Source organism: Setaria viridis, chromosome 8 (assembly GCF_005286985.2).
Source record: "Setaria viridis chromosome 8, Setaria_viridis_v4.0, whole genome shotgun sequence".
NCBI lineage: Eukaryota > Viridiplantae > Streptophyta > Magnoliopsida > Poales > Poaceae > Setaria > Setaria viridis.
The window spans coordinates 19977093-19997248 of record NC_048270.2 but is presented as its reverse complement, the minus strand read 5'-3'; the positions used below and the strand labels follow the sequence as shown (position 1 = coordinate 19997248).

General features: G+C 46.8%; 1 pseudogene; it reads right to left on the bottom strand.

Annotated features, from left to right (window-relative positions):
- Window positions 1-825: 825 nt before the first annotated feature.
- LOC140220242 (uncharacterized) lies at window positions 826-6485 on the bottom strand (annotated as a pseudogene).
- Window positions 6486-20156: the final 13671 nt, after the last annotated feature.

Below are 20156 nucleotides of genomic sequence, written 5' to 3'. Positions count from 1 at the left end.
AGAAAGGCACTCGGAACAAGGCCAGGACGTTTGCCGAGTGCCGCCGCGAAACACTCAGCAAAGTTTAGCAATTTGCCGAGTGCCACCTGGACACACTCGACAAAGTGTCGCGTACAGGCCTGTTTTTGTTGCCTCTTTGTCGAGTGTATAAACCAAAACACTCGGCGAAAGACTACCAAAAGATGACAGAAATAGTCGCTTTGTCGAGCGTTTAAACCAAAACACTCGGCAAAGTGGCAAAACCACCCTTGTTTTTACTGCTTTTCTTACGTATAGAGGACCCTCTCAAACAAAAATCACAAGCATGTATATTACATCACAGGCATATAATAAGCATCACAGACATATATTTTAGGTCACATGCACACAAATCACCGAGTACTTGTTCTAGTTTCAACAAACCACAATTCCACAAGTATATGTTCGAGATTAAACAAGTAGTTCACAAACAATGCATAAGTTGGTGAGGTGGCGTCCCTGCGAACCGCTGCAACAAATCTAGGTCTTGAGCTTGGGAATTCGAAGCCACCGATTGATTCTGCACATAAAAGAAGGCGTGTGAGACAAGATTGATATCATTTGAGCTAAATAAGTCATCTTTGAGCTAACTAAGTCATTTGAGGTAACTAAATCATGTTTGAGCTAACTAAGTCAAGTATTGAAACTAAAGTTCAAGTGACTCACAGGAGTATGTGTGGGTGGCTGAGGTGGAGGGAATATCATCGGTGGCTGTGGTAGTGGTGTACCCATACTCGTAGCAGTAGCAAAATTTTGCATGTATTGAAACATTTGTTCCATCCTCAACCGATTTTCTTCGTCCATCCTCTACCGCTCGGCCTCCATCCTCTGCCGAACCATCCGCTCCACCCTTGCCTCCATCTCTTGTTGTTGCCTCTCCACTTGGGCCTACAATTTTTCATCACAATATTACAATGCAAAGGTAAAGTACGTAACAACCAACGAACGATGAATGAAATAGAAAGAACCTGAAGAGCCTCCATCTGAAACTGTGTAGTGGTCGGCCGTGGGCATATCACTGGGCTCGAGTTCGTGCTCCTTGCTCGGATCTGGGAGAGAGTGGGAGTAGATGCCATGTCAATTACGCTATCGCCAATCCAATACCAGCCATGCTTCTTCCCTCCTCCCACCCTCATCACCACTTCTCCATCTAGATCCTGGGTGCTCGGATCGTAATCTGGCCCATGAATCTCCCTTGCCATCGCTGTGTAGGAGGTGATACGGCTGTGGATGCTAGGATTGGAGTACGCCTCGGGCGGGTCATCCAGGTTCACGTCGATGTTGGCCATTGCCTTACCCTTTTTGGATAGAATCCATCCCATGAACTGGGAGCAAGGCTGGCCATCATGTGAGGACGACTGCGGCAAAAATACAAATTTATTAGAAATTTTGCTGAATTGAGCGTTAGACAAAAGAAATGAATTCACGTACCCATTTTTCCCTATACTCATCAAGGCTCAAGCTGCCCTGATGGTGTGATGCACCTTGCATCATCAAACGCCGCTGACGGCAACCAAGGTGGTTCTCCAACCACCCGGGCTCGACCCACACGTCCACTATCCTTTCCCAGCACTGCATGTGCGCCCAGCACCACCATGCAGGCACCTACATCATCAAGTGTGACATGTGAAAAAAGAAATTAAGGGTGATTATTGTCAGATAAAGTAAGTATCAACGTTCTATATTTACTGTCATGAATTGGTCCTTGGTGAGGTTCATTGTCCTTGCCTCATCTTTTTTGACCTTCATATTTCTGTGTTGAGCATAGAATTCGATGATGGCCTGGATGCGCGACTCGTAGTGCATATCCTTCACAAGCTTCTTGGCGACCTCATCACAGACGGCGTTCGCCCGGGCCTCGAAACCCTCCTGGCATCTGTAGAAGTCTTGCATATATATAGAGAGGTGTATATAGTTGTTATTTCAAGATTGTACAGTACAGGTGATGTCTTGAGCAATACTTACCCACAGCTCGCCCTTCACCCGCAACGCCTTGTTTGGGAATGACCTATTGTCACGGTCAGCAAAGTCATCGGCAGCGACGTAGTGGTCCCACGTGTAGGCCGGCTCCACCCATCCACCGCGCTTGACCAAGCTCGGGAAATGTATCCTGCACAACAAGCCAAGGATGCATTGACCTTGCGATTGTGATCACCCCCACTGAGCTTAATCCAACTCCTGCACAAGTGATCAATTATTAGTTTCCATTGTAATTTTCAACACATCAAATGAAAAATTGTTGAGAACATCTAAAGTCACGTACCGCTTCCCACTGGGTTGAATCAGCGGGTGTCTGTGGAAAGGTATCGGTCGAGCCGGGAGGGACGACAGACCTTGCAACCAGATCTGGGTCTGCGAACCCCCTGCCTCCCCCTCCTCCCCCTCCTGCTCCTGCTCCTCCTCCTGCTCCTCCTGCTCCTGCTCCTGCTCCTCCTGCTCCTCTTCCTTGTCACCAGAGCCGTGCGCGGAAGGTATCTCCTCCTCAGATGCTGACTCTATTTCAGGCATCGGGTGCCTCGGCCCTTTACCCTTCCCTCGACCCCTGCCTCGAGTCTGGACCTCTTCCTCGACCTCTGCCCCACCCCTGCCTCGACCCCTACATCCACCCTTCCCTCGACCTCTTCCTGAAGAAAACCCTGAAGAGGACCCTGAAGCTTTACCTGTAACTTTTTGATAAAAAGCCGCGACCTTCCTCATACCGCCCACCATTGCTCAATCGCCTGCAATTAAAAGGAGGAAATCAATCAGTATAATATAAACAAAACATATTTAGAAACATATGCAAAATAAACTAAACATTCTTGAAAAAATAACATGGTATGACAAATAAAAAATTGTACATGTATTAGAAGTAATCATCATGATCGGGATTAACTGGATCATAAGTCTCATCATCACTATCACGTGTGTCGATATAATCATGCCAGTGCTCCGAAGTAGGAATGTCGTCATCACTATCATAGCCTAACTATAATCGCTGAAGCAAATCTAAGTCCTTCGTATTCTGAACCTCGTCTCCAGCGTCCTCATCAGCAACCCTTTCATTGTCTACTTCCATTCCAATCCCTTCGGTTAACTCTATCACAAAACTCCCTTCGAGCTTGTATTCTTGGAAGAACTCTCCGTCATACATGTTGAGGTCTATGTTGTAATCTTCATTATTTGGTATAGGTAATTTACCATGTGGCGATACCTTGTACACAATATCCCAACCCTTAAGACGGTCCTCAGTTTGACATGGATATGACAGGTAATAAACTTGCGTGGCCTGTTGAGCCACAATATACACATCCTCTCCTGGTAAGATGGATGATTGTCGGATTTCGACTAGCCTAAGATTAGGGGTCCGTCTCACAACCGATGGATCAAACCAATGACATTTGAATATGACTGGCTTAAGAGGTTTGCAACCATGAAACTTGAGTTCGTAAATTTCTTCAATTACTCCATAGTACTCAACACCATCCAAGCCTGGCATGAAAACTTCAGTATTTGTGGTTCTCCGATTGGGCCGACTCTACTTGTGTCTTGTTGTGTGAAAGTGATATCTATTCACGTCATAACCGATAAATGACCTGACCCTATAGTCACAACCATCAGCAACCTATCTCAACTCGACACTCATAGACGCATCAGTTTGGCCCTACAAGTTCAAGTAGGGTCGTTCGTTATATTATTCGCGTGTACGAGCAAATTGTAACATCATACTAAGTACGAGCTAAAATGGATTGTATCTTCTGTTTGAACCAAGAAATGAAATCGGGTCTTCCATTTCCCGCACCCTCTCTGAGAAGGGTATCAGTTTCTTGCGAGGTAGGTTGCCTTGATTTACGCCAAAATTGACGATGAAATTCCCTAAACCAACGAGAAAAACATGAACAGTTGCACACAAAATAGTGACTACTTGAGAATAATGTTGTTGACAACTTACATCATATACGGCTCCACTTCTGATAGATTGCTCAACACGTACAACATGATAATGCGCCACTCTTCATGTTTCAAGATCTTGGGGGTCGCACCACTTGTACTTCTGAGTTTCCCTCGAAAAATGCTAAGGCTCGATTTATTTTCGCCAGCATTGTAACGTGGGGGTGGATTGTGCATGCTAGGAAGGTTGTTAGCATAATATTTTGTTGTGAAGTTTGAGACCTCCTCCAAAATATGCCTCTGCAATGGATGCTTCAATTTTACATTTATTTTTACATTTAGTTCGTAGAAACTTTTGACATCTCTCAATTGAATAACACCAACAGCCTTACATAGGCCCCCCCCCATTCTTGCTTCATACGGGAGGTGAAGAATCATATGCTGCATCGGATTGAAGAATCCAGGTGGAAAGATTTTCTCCAACTTACAGAGCAACACAGACACCATTCTTTTCATTTCTGCAATCACGGTACAAGATAACTCTTTGGCACAAAGCTGACGGAAGAAATTGCTCAACTCCGCTAGCACCTGCCAGACATGCTCAGGTACATATCCTCGAACCATCACCGAAAGTAGGCGCTCAAGCCACATGTGGTAATCATGACTCTTCAGATCGTTGATTCGCATAGTAGTTGAGTTCACTCCCCTCTTCAAATTTGTTGCATACCCATCAGGGAACATTAACGTTTGGAACCATTCTGGTACCTCCCTCCTCTGGGCTCTCGTCAGGATGAAATCAGCCTTAGGCTTCCTCCATGACTTGCCGGATCTGGGAGGCGCCATGTCTAACTTTGGTCTGTTGCATATCTTCGCTTGATCTACTCTAGCCTTAACATTATCCTTTGTCTTGTCAGGAATGTCCATAATTGTCCTAAAAATTGCCTCAGCGGTATTCTTTTTAGTGTGCATTACATTTATGTTATGCGGAAGAAGAAGGTAATAAAAATAGGGGAGATTCCACAAGCACAACTTTTGAGTCCAAGCATGTTGCTCGCCATATCCCACAAAACCACCTTCATTGTTATTAAGCTCGAGAGCGGCTAACTGAGCACGAATCGCGGTTCCTGTCATCATCTCCGGTGCGAGGTCTTCAACTACGACATCTCTCGTAAAGTTTTTAATGTCTTGTCTGAATGGATGGTCAGGAGGGAGGAATTGTCGATGTTTGTCGAACGAAGAATATTTGCCACCCTTCGTCAACCAAATGAACTTCAAAGAAGCCTTGCAAACTGGGCATGGGAACCTCCCGCGGACACACCACCCGCAGAAAATCCCATATGCCAGCAAGTCATGCAGGGAGTACTGGTACCAAACATGCATCTTAAAGCTTGTATTTGTAGCTCGGTCGTAAGTCCATACCCCTTCCTCTCAATCACAGACTAAATCATCAATCAGAGGCTCCATGTACACACTCATATTATTCCCCAGGTGCTCTGAAATTATCAACGACAAAAATATATTCTGTCGTTGAAAAAGGACGCCAGGGGGGAGATTCAGGGGGATAACGAATATGGGCCAACAGGTATACGGGGCAGCTGCCATTCCATATGGATTGAACCCATCTGCTGCCAGCGCAACACGTACATTACGAGCCTCTAGAGATTTCTCACGATAAATCACATCAAATCTTGTCCAGGCTTCACCATCGGATGGGTGTACCAGCTTCTCAGGATTGTATCGACGTCCGTTTTTGTGCCATGTCATCTGTTTTGCGGATTCCTCTGTCATGTAAAGCCGTTGGATCCTCGGTATGAAAGGAAGGTACCGTAGGATCTTCACGGGGATTGCGAGCTGCCTCTTCTGACCATCACCAGAGTCTACCTCCAGAAATCTAAACGACTCCCACTTCACACAGTACTTAGCTTCTGCATACTCTTTCCGAAATAAGATGCATCCCTTCGGGCAAGCATGTATCTACTCGTATGGCATCTTAAGCGCACGAAGGAGTTTATGTGCCTCATACATACTCTTTGGCAAGATATGATCATCCGGGAGCAGGCTGTCAAAAACAGTCAACATAACATCGAAGGCATCTCGACTCAAGCTAAACTAAGACTTCACGACCATTAGGCGTGCAATGGCATCCAATTGAGAAACCTTGGTATGACCGTGCAGGGGTTGCTGTGCCGCAGACAACATGTTGTAATACGCCTTTGCGGTAGCCTCTGGCTCCTCCTCCCTACGTGTCTCATCGAACTGTGCTTCATGATAGTCACTTAACATGTCTCCCACCCGGCATCATCATCATATTCCTCGATGCGTTGTCTCAACACTTCGTCTCTCCCACGATCAGCTTCACCATGGTAGATCCACCTGGTGTAGTCTGATGTAAATCTGTTCTTCACAAGATGTTTGCCTATTTCTAGCTTGGTTTTTTGATGCATGTTTGCACATCTACTGCATGGACACCAAGTGACACTAGCCCCTTTGACCCTAGCAAACGCCCGTTCCAAAAATGCATCGGTCTTTTCAATCCATTCATCGATCAATGAATCCTGACTAGAGCGGCCCGTGTACATCCACTCACGGTCATCCATTCTCTAGCATAACAGCGAGTAATATAAAAAATCACGTTGTATCTACATGTTCCTATATTGTCTAATAGGTGAAGATAGGTCCTAATCCCACCCGAGGATGTGTCGGTGCAGTTAGTTTCCATGCCCTACTCCGATCCGAGATAGAATTTTGGCAGCACCTCCCCGCTGTTCTCCAAATACACGTCCAGGATCGGAGATTGTGTATCCGGAGAACAACAGGAAGGTGCTGCCAAAACTCTGTCACGGATCGGAGTAGAGCATGGAAACTAACCGCACCGACACATCCTCGGGCTGTCCAAAAAACGTGGACAATTCAAAACAGGTACGGTTATAGATATGCAAATATTTGCATATTTGCAACCGTATCTCTTTCGAACAGGAGACGCCTAACTAGGTTATGTGATATACGAACATCAAATGGAAAGAGATGTGTAAGATGCCTCACCTTGCTATCCTGCAAAGTGATGAGTTGAGGACGGTCCTTGTGAGCCTCTCCTGCATTAAAAGAAACAAAGTACTGTTAAGTCAAAATTTCGGCAGTAGCTCCCCTGCACGGGGAGGTTTCCAAAACCTGCAACAAAGAAAACAGCACGATGGCCGACAACCACATTCTCACCAAAGAGAACCGGCCGCACTGGTGGTGGGCAGGGGAGGGCGGCCGGGCGGGGAACCGGCCGCGGGTGGGAAGGGGCGGCCGCACTGAGCAGGGCGGCGGCCGAGGGGAGCCGGGGGCGAGCCACTGGAGGCGCGGGGCGGTGGGTACGGTGGCCAAGGAGAGCTGGGGGTGGGCCGCTGGAGGCGCGGGGTGGCGGGTGCAGCGGCCGAGGGGAGCCGGGGGCGGGTCGCCGGAGGCGCGGGGTGGCGGGTGCGGTGGCGGCGGGTGCTGCGGTGGCGAGCACGGGGCAGGGCGGTGGCGGGTGAAGGGAGCTCAAGGTGTGCGAAGTGATCTGAGTGAGTGAGGTGACTGTGCGGGCGCCTGGGATAGAAATCAGTGTTTGCCGAGTGCCCAGATCCAGGACACTCTGCCCAGATCCAGGACACTCGGCAAACACTTTTTTAATATTTTTTTGACCAATTGGAACCGGTATATGCGCTGTGGTGGGCCCATACACTACGTTTGCTGAGTGTATTCTCCCAAACACTTGGCAAACCGTGAAACACTTGGCAAACGTCTTTCATATTTCATGTACACATACCTTCCCTAACGTGCTTTACTAAATTTATTTAGATGTACTTCGAAAAACATGGTCAAATTCACTTAACAATACATATTTGATTTTCTACGAATATTGTTCCATTATTTTAGGCAGTTATAGCTCAAATTTAATTTATCTCAATTTAAATTCTATAATTGAAGTTAATACATTAAAATTATCAAAAGGATACGAAAAATTCACAAAATTTGAAAGGAACCAATCTATATTGTCCATTGCCTATACAAAAAAGGTTTGAAGTCCAACTCTAATTCGACCGTCACTTTGACTCCAAATTTTAACAGATCATTCTGAACTTCTAGACTCTTCTCTCGAGATGCTCCAGTTTGTAAGAGTCGTACGTGACAGAAGGTACAAAACCTTCTCAATTTTTTTCCAAAGTCTCCATGTATGACATCATGAGATCTTGACAAATCTCGTGATTTTCAGAGTTCGTTTGTTTTTTCTAGAATTTAAAAATCATTGGACCACACGTTCGTGGTTGTATTTTCTGACCAAGATGTTCGAAATTTCTTTTCATTTTCTGGGTAAGGCCCCAGAGTGGACTCACTAACATGAATAGAATTTTTCCACTGAACTTATTCCATTATTTAAAACACTTGCGGTTCAAATTTTCCCGTAACCGAAAAAATCCTATCTGTGCTATAAATTTATTAAATATAGCAAACTAATCCACAAATATACGAAATTTGAACATGTAGTATCACATGTTGTGTGTGGAGAGTGGAAAAAGTTTGGAGGGCAGGGAAGGAAAAAAATATTATTTTGCCGAGTGTCTACAGAAAACACTCGACAAAAATAAACTTTGTCGAGTGCCTTTGAAGAACACTCGGCAACGGTTGTAATTTGCCGAGTGCCTCCGGACGGACACTCGGGAAAGTTACGGTTTGCCGAGGGCTCGTTAGCGGCACTCGGCAAAGTGCAAACGCCCAGCAAGCTTCGTAACGGCTAGCGTGCGTGCTTGTCACATGTTAGAGATTTGCCGAGTGCGTTCTGTTTGCCGAGTGTCGTTGTCGTTGTTTGCTGAGTGTTTCATTCGTGACACTCGGCAAACAAGACATTTGCCGAGTGTATTTTTAATGCCGAGTGTATATGTTGATACACTCGGCAAACATGTCTTTTGCCGAGTGCCCAATAGATTGCACTCGGCAAATATAAAAACACTCGGCATTATCTCGGTTTCCGGTAGTGTAGGTATTTAGTTGACAGTAAAATTAGTTTGTTGATTTATGTAGATTAATTTTAAATGAATATTATTTGCAATGCTAGGGTTATATTATGTATAGGTATTCAGAATCGAGTTGTTTCAGGGGTAGTTAGAATTATTAGATTTAGTTAGAATTATTGTTCTTGTCATGTATATTGACCCGATGTTTACTATTAGATTAATTTAGTAATATTTAGGCCCTGTTTGGCATGGCTCCAACTCCGGATGGAGCTGCTCCACTCCAGAACTCCACATGGAGCCAGCTCCGCTCCAAAACTCCAGAACAAAAATGGGGTGTTTGGCTAGATAGGTGCTCTCAGCTCTAAAAAAGATCGATTTCAGTGTGGATTGCCATTGTTGCCCCCCAATTAAGGCTCCACTTGTCATTCTCTCTATCCCATCTTCTTCTTCCCCTTTTTTCACTGCACTGTGCCACACACGGGAGACCCTATACGGGCGGCGGGGTAGGCGGCGACGGGGGCGGCGCTGGGCGGCGACGGGCGGCGGGGCAGCTTGGGTGGCGACGGGTGCGGCGGGCGGTGGGGCGGCGACGGGGCCGGCCGGGCACGGGGGCGGCGACGGGTGCGGCGGGCGGTGGGGCGGCGACGGGTGGCGGGGCCGGCCGGCCACGGGGGCGGCGGCGGGCGGCGGGGGCGGCGACGGGCGGGGCTCTGGCGGCGAGTGGGGCTCGGGAGAATAGAAGGGAGAATAGAATGAAACGTTTTTTGGTGTAACCAGCCAACTCCACGAGGAGGTTCAAAAGAGATGTTTCTGGAGTAGCAAAAGGGGTGCTCCAAAACTCCACCTTCATTTGCACTACAGCTCCATGGAGTTGGCAACTCCATGAAGTTTTGGAGTTGGGGTGTTTGGCTGAATTTTTTGATGGAGTTGCTGGAGTTTAGGAGTGGAGCCGTGCCAAACAGGGCCTTAGTAATTGACTATGGTAGTATCGCATATATGGACTGGGTAAAATGAAATGAATTAGTTCGTAATTTTGGATAACTCTAAAATGGTTATTACTGTCAATGATAGAGTTAGATGTTTGTACCATATATGGAAATGTAGGTGTCGTTGGAGTTAACTAATTTAAGTTCTTAAGAGTAATTTCCACTGTTTGTGTCATGTATTGGTAGGCATGTTGAAAAGTTTATTTTTCCAAGTGTTCTATGGTAAGGGGGAGGTTAGATATTGTCTAGAAGGGGTAGATTTGTTTGAATTCAGTCGTTCTGCAAGAATTTACCAAGAGCAAGAGAGAGGACCTGGAGTTCAATATGCAAGTGGCTTTGTAAGGCTTTCGATCTTGATAGAGCTCAAGTGGATCTGTCTGTTAGGGCTGTAGTGAGGTGACGGCCTGATATAAACTTTTGGGAGATGATCTCGCTTGAAGAAACCCAGAACTACCGGGCTTATGTAAATGGTTGCATGAAGCGTGGTTTGCCGCTCATATTGTATGTTCAAGTGTTCACGAAGGTTGGGTCTAGCAGTCTTATGGAAGAAGAAGTGGGAGGTGCTGAAGCTCAAGCTGAGGAAGGTGTGGAGAGTACTGATGGCCCAAATGAAGAAGATGATGAAGGTGGAGCAGAAGAGGAAGATGCAGAGGATGATGTTGCAACCGTGAGCCAAATGGGGAGGATGATGAGGGGGAAGACATCCCTGGGTTAGTTGAGCAACTGGAGAGGGAAGGAGAAGAGGCTAATGGTGCCATGGATAATGACTCATTGGATGAGGAAGATGCTTACCCTGTCCCACGGAACTAGTCAACTTATGACCATTCTGCCCTACAGGTCAATGTAGGGGAAAATATCCCTTGGGAGTACAGGAAGAATGAGGCTTGCGTAGGTGCTTTGTACCCTAGTGGGGATGAGATGAAGGCAGCTGTGAAGCGATGGCCCACTTTATCTGTAGCAGCAGTTCAGGGTGGTAAAGTGCAACCCGACGGTATATGATGTGTGCTGTGTGAGAAGCAATTGCCTGTTTAGGGTGCACATCGACAAATTCACCAAATGGATTAAAGTCAAACCTATCACTTGCCCCAAGGCAGACCGAGTCCTCAACTTCCTGGACGAAATCATACATTGCTATGGCTTCGCCAACAGGATTATCACTGATCTGGGATCCAACTTCAACAATCACGACTTCTGGGAATACTGTGAGAACAGCGGAATTTACGTACGATATGTTTCTGTTGCTCATCCAAGGGCCAATGGCCAAGTCGAGCGTGCCAACGACATGCTACTCGAAGCTCTCAAGAAAAGGTTGCACAACATCAGCAATACAAAAGGAGGCAAATAGCTCAAAGAACTACCCAATGTTCTTTGGGGAATACATACTCAACCGTGCAAGTCTACTGGGCACTCTCCTTACTTCCTCGTTATGGGTCAGAGGACATCCTCCCTGCAGACGTCATGTGGCAGTCTCCTGTAGTTGAACAATATGATGAAGGAGTAGCAGAAGAAACAAGACGCCTGGACCTCGACAGTTTGGAGGAAACAAGATGTGCTACATTAATTCAGTCAGCTAGATATCTCGACGGACTACGATGCTACCACGACCGCAATGTCAAAGAGCGTTCCTTCAACTTGGGAGACATGATCCTTAAATGCATCCAAGACACATCAGGGTTGCACAAGCTCAACTCGTCGTGGGAAGGTCCCTACGTCATATCCAAGGTCACAGGGCCTGGATCGTATCAACTACAGGACCTCTCAGGAGAAGAAATACCAAACTCGTGGATTATAGAACATCTGTGTCGCTATTACCCATAGCAGACTACAAGATATACACTCGGGCTTTCATGATAGTTAATTAAAACAAAAAAGTTCTTTGGCAAAACTCCATCTTTGCCTTTGTTTGGCTAGCCACAGCCACTCAAACTCTCTAGCTCTCTTAGCCTCAGCGCTCCGTGTGACTTGATTCCATCAAGTCTCCTCGAGTTATCACAACTCGTTGGCTATCCACAGCCACTTGAGAGCTCTCTAGCTCTCCGAGCCTCAAGCGCTCCATTTGACTTGATTCCATCAAGTCTCTTCGAGTTATCACAACTCGTCGGCTATCCACAGCCACTCGAGCTCTCTAGCTCTCCGAGCCTCGAGCGCTCCATTTGACTTGATTCCATCAAGATTCCGAGTTATCGCAACTTGTTGGCTACTTGGCCACTAGAGCTTCTTAGCTCAACATTTCATAAATTTTTCACCAAAACTAGGCGGTCTCTCAAAGCCATGACTCAAGTCATTGTACTGAGCTACAACTACAGCACTTGCTCAAAGGCACAAGATTGACGCAACCATCAGACAAGGAGTACTCAAGATAACATACTTTGGATTCAAAAGCTTCATAGTTACATCTGACTACTCAATGAAGTCATGATATACAAAATACAGCACAATGACACAATAACGACTACAAGCAATTGACTACTGGTAGTCTGGACAGAAGTCCCAAGCTTTTACTATATCACAAGGATACACAGGCCTGGCGACTACTAGATCACCAAGGTGCAAGCAGTGTCAAAAGACTGGACCTGCACACGAGGAAGCTGCGCAATACGCAGCCATATCCTGGTCCTCCTCCCTGACAACCCTAGGAACTCCTTCACCGCCGCTCCCTCGACAGCGGCAACAATGAATCCCCAACGCAGCATAAGGGAGAAAAATACCAAGATGATGGGCGCACTACCCGAGCTGTTCCCTTGATAGCTTTAGTGCACAGATCCACACTGCATGCCACCCTTCCACCTCTGATCAGAGAGCTGGATAAAGACCACGGCACTCATCACCCATCACTCGCGAGTTCCAGCACAAACTCAGCTGGATCATGAGCTGCAAGATGAGGCACGCGGCAAACCCTCCTACGAGGATTCTTCTAGCATCGTGGATATCCCTACGAGCACAAGAGTATGTGGAGGGAAGGTGGCTATAATCCACGAGGAATCTTCTAGCACCAGAGTGCTCATTGAAAGCTTTCTACTATCAAACAACAACAACCTAAAGCAAGCCATCACTACAGCGAAGAAGCATGACCTTGGTCGAGCGCCCAGGGGCCTATTTATAGCCAAAGGCCACAACCACCAACTACTCAGAAGTTACTGTTTGCTTGTGACGATCAAGCCTGAAACGCTGACAAGAGTAAGACAGGTGCTTTGACCCTGCGCACGTGAAGGCACTCAACCACAACAAACAAAAGTGAATAGTTCGCCCGTGCTTCTCAAAAGTACAAAGCAATAATGGTCACCGTACCCTCAACAACAACACCAATAATTGGAGACCACACCAGGTACTATGACTACTCGAGCACTCAAATCGATCCTGACTACAAAGTCAGCCAAACAAGACCATCAATCACAATCAGAATCCAGACTTCGCAATAAAAATATTTACAGAGAATTGTTTGAGTACACCCATAAGAACTCGACAAAGCTACACCTTGGACTATGGCTCCTCCAAAGACACAAACTCGGACATGTTTGAAGCAACCGGCTCAGCCTCCTCAAGATACTACACATAGGCATCCTCTATGCAGTTCCGAGCAACTCCATCACCAGCCACCGACAAGTCCACCCTCGGGTAATACGACTTGACCACCGCAAGGACTTGTTTGCAGAAAGCCTTACAAAGTCCAGCAACTTTACCTGGGGCAGCTCTTAGTCTCTCAACTAGCGAGCGAGGACCAGCATCATCTTCAAGTGGAGCGATGGCATTGACTACATCCTGTGCAGTGGTCAACTCTTGGAGATCGCCTTCCAGTCTCTCTATGGTCCTACCATGGTTTCTGCACTCCACCATAGCCATCGCCAGCATCACCCCATTGCGATTCTTCCTGTTTCTCTCACGCTTATAGGCTACCTGGGTTTCAACCAGAGCTGCCCTAAGATGGGCAGCCTCGTTAGCTACCTGGTCATGAGCATTTCTCCAGTCAAGTAGTTGGCTACTCGCGGCAGCCTCCTTACTTTTGAGCTCTGTACCAAACCAAACATATCAGAATTCCGACTACAATCAAAAACACACTCGAGAAACCATGAGTACTCACCTTGATATCTCTGGTTCAAAGATTTCTAACGATTCTCCAATCGCTGCTGGAGGACTTCATGATCATTCCTTTCAATAGCAAAAGATTTTGCAGCCTCCTCGTGAACCCTTAAGGAATTTGTGAGACCGCGACACTCCTGCTCCAGTTGCGCCACCCATTGAGAGGCTTCGCTGCGCTCCTGAAGAGCCCGAGTATTCCTCTAAGCTTTGTCATACAGATCCTTCAAACAAAACAAAAGTAGTCGTCAAGACTTTTCGGAACACAATAGAACAAAAAAATGAGTTATGATATATCTGAAAGCTTTGGATAGCTCTCCTAATCTCCGACTCTGGAGGCAACTCGAGTACCAGACCACTAGTACTATTGGCAACTTCAAGCTCCGGCTCCCCACAAACAACAGACCTTGAAGGCAAGGCAAACCATGATCAGCAAATAGATACAAGCGAATACTCTTGGCAACAAACATCTACATACCTGCCGCGCCGACTTCACCCATCTTCGTCGAAACAACTAGTGCCAAATCCTTAGCACCAGTTGCACGCTTTATTGGCGCAACTTCAGTGGTCGAAGGCGGCACACTAGAGGAACCCTCGAGAACCGACGGGACCTCTACTGAACGAATGACCTCCCGAAGCATGGATATATACGCACCTAGACAACCTGTGTCGGCAACCTCAGGAGCATCATCCATAGTCAAGTCGACTATGGATCCAGAGAGTAAAGCGGGCGGGTTAGCCTCCGCCCCCACTTCCACAGGAATAGTGTCCTCTGCATCCCTGGATCAACCAAGTCACAGGATCACAAAAATAGCTACAGAATACAAAATCATAAAAAGGAGGCGTCGCACAAACCCTTACAAGGATGATCGCGGTGGCAAACGAACACGTTTCTTTTCGGGTACCACCAGTTCGATAGTCGACACCACAGGGGCTGTAGGAGGAAGGCCCTCCATTTCACTACCAAGTCCTGATTAGAAGCAAAGTTGAGACTACGTACACACGACTACCAGAATAAATTGCATACTCACCACCGACGACATCTTCAGATAACAAGGCGTCAATAGCCACCGCCGGTGTCCTCACCACATCCGCCAGCTCAGAAGCTATAGACTCATCAACCGATGTCCCAGTAGCCCGCTCGGGGGCTATCAACTCAGGGACCACCGGTACAGAGGCCACTTGCTCGGAAGCTTCGGACCCCGAGTTCAAAAGCAGCACATCCACAGGCGGCTCTTCAATAGCCGCAACCCTGGCAGCCGCGTCTTTGGCAATTGTGACTACCTCATCTGAAGTAACCTCATCACCACCGAATACAACACACGACTAAGTACCTTGGTACTCTGTGACCCGTCGGGGGTCAAACTCGACGAAGATGAAATAGGCTGAGCAGCAGCCCTTTTTCGCACTACTTGCCATTTCTTGGCAGGAGGAGAAGGAGCATCGTCAGTGTCAACCACAGCAAACTCCCTACCCTCAGACGACAGTAAGAAACCAAAAAGCACCTAGGACTGCAAACCACAAGGCAACAATTATTACTCAGAAAAGTGTTACTATGCCCTCAACTACCCAAATTAAGCAAAGGAAAGAAGAACATACCTCTGTTGGTCCATAACAACCATCAAACTGACGAAGAACTCCCGGAAGTACTGGTGCGCCTTGATAGTTCTTGAATAACTTGCCCAACAATGCCTCCACATCGTCATCAGATATGTCTTCAGGGGAAATACGCGACGGGTCATCAAAGAACGAGTACTCGGAGCCTGAATGAGCTCGTTGCTGCAAGGGCTAAACTTTCCGCTTGAGAAAACTGGCAGCTACATTGATGCCAGTTAAACCCAAAGACCTTAACTCAACAATCTAAGTCAGCAGGTCAGTGATCTCAGGGGTGTCCTCGGGCTCGCTCACCTAATTGTCCGCATGCTTTGGAGCATGGCCGGTGACTACTGGCAGGACAGGATCATGATTACCTATATAAAACCATCTCTTCTTCCAGTCGCCATGGGAGTCGGGCAGCTCATACTCAAGATAAGCACTCGAGTTCCTCTGCTGAAACCCAGCCCCTCCAAACACTTCTGTCCTAGTCGCACTGGGTTGTGGTTTACAGCGAAATAACTTCCTAAATAGATCAAGACTAGGCAGAACACCCAGGTACACTTCACACAAGTGTACAAAGATAGCCATGTGGAGCATGCCATTTGGATTCAAGTGAACTAACTAAAGGTTGTAGTACCCGAGAATACCTCTGAAGAAGTTGGAAGTGGGCACCGCTAGTCCTCTCTCGATGAAATGAGCAAGCATGACTATCTCCTTAGGGTGCTCTTCAAACTGCCACGCATTCCCAAATGCAGGCCTCCATTCAAGTTCAACCTTTGGTTGAAGAAGCTTCGCATCGACCAAAGCCTGGACCACCGGCTCCTTCATCACGGAGTGCTGCCAAGTGATCCCAGGGGGCGGCGGCGCAGTCTGGTTTGTTGAGCCACACTTTGGCGCCGGCAGCGTGGGCTCCTTGCCTTTCTTGGATCTAGATCTCAACTTACTGGTGGCCGCAGTATCCCCCTAGGTCTTCTCGGGTTTCTTCCCCATCTTCTTGACGCGCATCAGTCGATCTTGAGAAAAATGGAAGAAGGAAGGAGCTGCAGCAGATCTCTCTCTCAAAGGTCAGGCAAAAGCAACAATGGCAGCGGTGCCGCAGGGAAGAGCGGCGGTGCTGGGGGCACATGAAAGGGGCGCAAATTATAGATCTGGTAAAAACCATGTACCGCTAATTAACGCTAGCCCCCCTATTATACCGCAGCATCTTCAGATTCCAAGCGTCAATCAAGCAAAGGTCAGATATAAATCAGATTTACCACCATAATTTCCAATGGATACTCTGGCCAAAAGTTTGACCCCTTCATCGACTACAAGTAATCGCCCAAGTGCTCGAGGGCTGCGTATACCGTACCCGTTGGATAAAGCTTTCTTTTTTCTGAAGACTACCCAAGTCGGAGCGAAATCACAAATTCGACCCTCAGCCTGATTCTTTGATTCAACCTAAGGCTCGAGGGCTACTCCATATGGAGTGCGATTGTTATCGCACTACCATATAAAAAAGTTTCAACGTAAAGGTTACTCGAAGCAAACATCAGGGGCTACTAAGAGTACCTTCCAGTCACGCGACAGCACCAGTGCCCGAGGGATTGGCCGCGTCTACAACTCAGAAAGTACCAAGGGGAACTTGGGCGGCGTCCTCAAGTACTCGGAGCTGTTCCTCTCGACTACAAAGTACTTGGGGGCTTGTCGGGCATACATCCCCAGGCCCACGAGTAGGCCTTGTACGACCCACTCAGGGACATACTCGGACATGATCAGGACATGGAGGCTACGTCGCAGGGTAACGTAGCCTGCACGAACTCCTGGAGACTAGTCGGAATGCACAAGGAAACTACTCTACCGATTTGGAGTAGAACTCTGTAATCGTGTTCGACTAGGACTCTACCCTGTAACCCTGCTCCCTCGACTATATAAGGGTGGGTAGGGACCCCCTCCAAAGAGAACGAAGAAGAAGTTCAATACAATCAACACACAGGACGTAGGGTATTACGCAATCTAGCGGCCCGAACCTGTCTAAATCGTGGTCCTTGCATCACCATCGACTCCTTGATTCTCGACGACACCCGCCGCACTAAAGACCACCTAGGGTACCCCCTAGGTGGGTTGCCAGTCTAAAACACTGACACCGCCATGCTGTCATCTGCCCCCACATGCCCGGCCTCGTAGTAAACTGTGCCGTACCGCCATCATCCTGTCGCCAATAGCTACACCACCCATGCGGTGCCTATGCCGCAGCCTGCGCATCAATCAAGGCATAGCCGGACGCCGTCTGCATGAGTGCATGACCCCAGGGCCCAGCCACCTGCTCCAAACCTCCAACCGCTTGACCTTATCCTTGCCAAGCACCGGCCTCACCCTCCAGTCTCCACTCTCTTGCTCCATGCTCTTTTCCTTCCTCTCGCGGCCCGGTGCACAACCGAGCAAAACAAGCGAGCCCCTCTGTCCTCCGGGTGCCGGCCAAATCCACTGCCCCTGATCCGCCATTTCCAAATCACCGTAGCCTGCGCCTATCTCACCTTCCCAGCTTCCTTCCCCACCAGTTGTTTCTCGCCACCATGATTCCAGGTGTCAGGGATTAAAAATCACGTGCCCGCTCGAGCCGCCAACCCGCCATGGCCGCCCTCCCATGGAGTCCTTGCCTTCGGCCACCGTCTTCGCAAACTAACTGTGCAAATCGAACTTTAGTGAGGCCCTGGTGGTCATGCTCTCGCTCTTGAGTCATTTTAGTCAACTTTCCATGCGCGTTCCTGTGCATACCGCCGGGCGTGCGCCACCGCTTGCCGCCGGGATAGCTAGGGTTTGGGTTTTGCGAAGTTGAGTAGGGGAGGTGATGCGCCTGAACGAAGGGAAGCCCTTAGAGTTTTCATTGGGGTGGGAGGCACCATCCTCGCACTGCTGTGGCCTCACCGCTGCCGCCGTGCATGCATGCGTGCGAGCCCAAGGTTGAAGAAGGGGTGGGGTTTGTGTGTGCAGAAAATAGAAGTCTAGGGGGTTATGTGTAAAAGGTATGGGTTTAAGTGCTAGATGGAAAATCTTCCAGGGGCCTAAGTGCTAGATATAGGGGCTTTAGTGCAAAAGCAAGGGCAGATCCGCTAGGATAGTTCTGTTCCGAGGACCTATTTGCGAAAGGAACTTTCTCTTTTTCCATTTTAGTTCTAGTTGAAATGGCTGAAATTTTGGAAACCCGTATAAATCATAGAAAAATGATAAAAATGTGAAATAAATTTTGTTGGCTTCCTAATGATCATATATACCTAGTAAAAATACTTGTTCTTGTGAAATATGTGTTTCTGTGGCTTATTAAAATGCAAGTTGTTTAATCTTCTTATTTTGGAATAAATAGCTCGAGTACTCATAAAATCCTGATAAATTCATAGTGATATATTACTATGTTTAGTATTCTGGAAAGTTTGTAGAACCAAATGGCTTATATAACTTTAGATATAAATTATTCTTCATATCTGCAGTTTTGCAATGTTTGATTTTTAATAAACTCTATGGAAGTCCAATCATGCAGGAACTTCTATAGTGATGCGTTTACATGATTAGTAATCTCCTATAAATGATTTATGTTCATATAACACAGAATGGTTCCTGAATAATTATTCTTTCTATAAACTAGTTTAAATTATTAAAAATACTTTCTGCTAGAATTATGGGCTAGTAAATTATTTTTATGCTCTTTATCAATAGTATCTTCATCCCTGAAAAGCTTGCTAGCAGAATCTCTATGGTTGCTTGACTATGTCATTTATTTAGCCTCTAGTATGTCATTGCTATAGTATCACTCATAAACGTGTTTTACCTAGATCTTGTTGCCATCATGACATGCTAAATCACTTATTTAGGACCTGGTATTCATGCCATGCTACAATCAAAGTTACTGAAATATTATTGGCTTAGTTTGATAATGATATGTCTCACATGAAAACTCTCATGTTTGCTTGTGTAGATAATGATATACTTATATGCTCTTCTTTGATCTTTAAATGTTGTATGATTAAGTTGTTGCACTCTCTAAACTTGACTTCATGCATGCGTCATGACCTTTCAATCAACGTCATACATATGCATTTTCATGTAGATAATCCGCTAGTCGACGGTCTTTATGAATTGATCGTCGCATCTAAGAGTGGGTAGTGTGAAGCCTCTCAAGTTGAAGCATCCCAAGACCTGAACCAAAGTTAAGAAGATCCCAAGGCTAGTCTCAAAGGCAAGCCCTGGAGTATAACCCCTAATTTCAAAACTATACAATTATCTTAACTATGTGTTATTTTATGCATTAAGTTCCTAGGAGTTGAATGGAACCTTAGTTGCATGATCCCTAGGACTCCCAAGTTCAAACACTAGTATGTGTAGGTCAATAGAAGTTCCATGCTTAATTAGGAATAGTAGAAGTTGAGTGATTGCCTGTCGCTCGCGAGACATAGGACCTTTCGATATTTATGGCAAGTTACTTGAGAGTGAATCACTGATGAAAGAAAAGTTGGAGACTAGGTAGAGATAGAAATGAAGTTGAAATTAGTGTTGTTGGTTGCGCTCCACCTGTGTCGATTAAGGCCCGTTCGTTGCGGCTTTGCTGATCAAGTTTGAACTGTACTATACACATGCTGGAAGTAAGAGGTAGTTGAAA